Source organism: Arachis stenosperma, chromosome 9 (genome assembly GCF_014773155.1).
Source record: "Arachis stenosperma cultivar V10309 chromosome 9, arast.V10309.gnm1.PFL2, whole genome shotgun sequence".
Classification (NCBI taxonomy): Eukaryota; Viridiplantae; Streptophyta; class Magnoliopsida; order Fabales; family Fabaceae; genus Arachis; species Arachis stenosperma.
The window spans coordinates 82,318,203-82,319,629 of record NC_080385.1 but is presented as its reverse complement, the minus strand read 5'-3'; positions in this window follow the sequence as shown (position 1 = coordinate 82,319,629).

The following is a 1,427-nucleotide window of genomic DNA, read 5'->3' as shown; positions in this document are numbered from 1 at the left end:
TTTTAGGCGCCACTATAGGCGTTGGAAATGCCACTTTAGGTGCTTAAACTGTGGCTGGCCCTGGAGAAGAAGGATTGGGTGTTTTAGATGCCAGTTAAGGGTGTTTTAAATGTCAGTGCTCTACTCATCTTGTGTTTTTCGGGGGTAAATTGCAACCTCATATCCATTGTCCACTATAAAGCATTATATATGGTTGGAAAGCTCTTGAATTCTTCTTTCTAATGACACTAGAATCACCTCATTTGGCGCTTTGTAGCTCAAGTTATTTATGTTAAGAGTATGGATAGGTCAGGTTGCCAAGTAAAAAGGTTGAGATTGGAGCACCAAGTTGGTGCCCCCTGGAGGTCAAATACATGGCTTTTTCAACGCCCTTAGCCCACATTGCCAACGCCAAGAATGAGCTAGTTTTGGGGCACCAAGTTGGTGCCCCCTAAAAGTTAAGTAAGTGACGTTTTAGATGCCCTTAACCCACATGCACACACCAAATAGAATGTCGCATTGGGCACCAGGTTTATTGCCCCTTGAGGGTGAACTTGTGGCATTTCAAGCGCCACCTTTGATGTTGGAAATGCCAAGGAATGAAGCAACATTGGGGTGTTACATTATGACTCGAGCAAACTTATGACTTATGATTTGAGTATAAGGATTTGAATATTAGGGTGTTATATTATGGTATTAGAGTAGTTCGTCCTCGTGAGCCTGAGGGAAGGACTGCTTATGGTTTAATGCATACTTTGAGTCTGTGCCTGTGCTAGTTTGGGTATCTAGTTGATACGTCTAGCATGAAGTTCATGAGTGTACCTTTGGTAATTTAAAGCACTTAACTTGAGATATTGAGGCTGATCACCTTGATATCGCTTGTTTGGTATGGACAGGACCCAAATGGCATCTCATGGACATGAGCGAAGTCCTCGGGGAGGAGTTCCCAAGATTGAACTGATGGGGGAATGCTGAGATAGGAATCTTGGCAGTGATATATGTGAGATCGGCGTGATGATTTTAGATTATTGAGTAAAATACTTGGAGGTGAATAGTTAATTGGATGATTTGTTTAAGGTTTAATTACTCTGTTGGTCCCTATAGTTTGGCCGAATTTTTAATTAGGTCCCTGTATTTTTTTTCCTTTTAATTGAGTCCCTATACCAATTTTTTTGTTTTAATTGGGTCCTTACAGTGACAAGAAACGTTAGGAGTAACGGAATATTCCGTTTCAAAATAGAATATACCCAATTATAAACGTTTTTTGTAATTCTTAGTGTATTTACTTATTATGTATTGTCAAAATTGCCCCTTCCTTAATAAAGGAATAACCCTTCATTTTCACTGAGGCAAAAGAAACCCTTCTTCTTCACTCCCTCTCCGTTTCTGATAGTTCGAGAACGAGTTTGCATTCCACCATTGTATGATCGAGGTTTGTTATTGTCTAT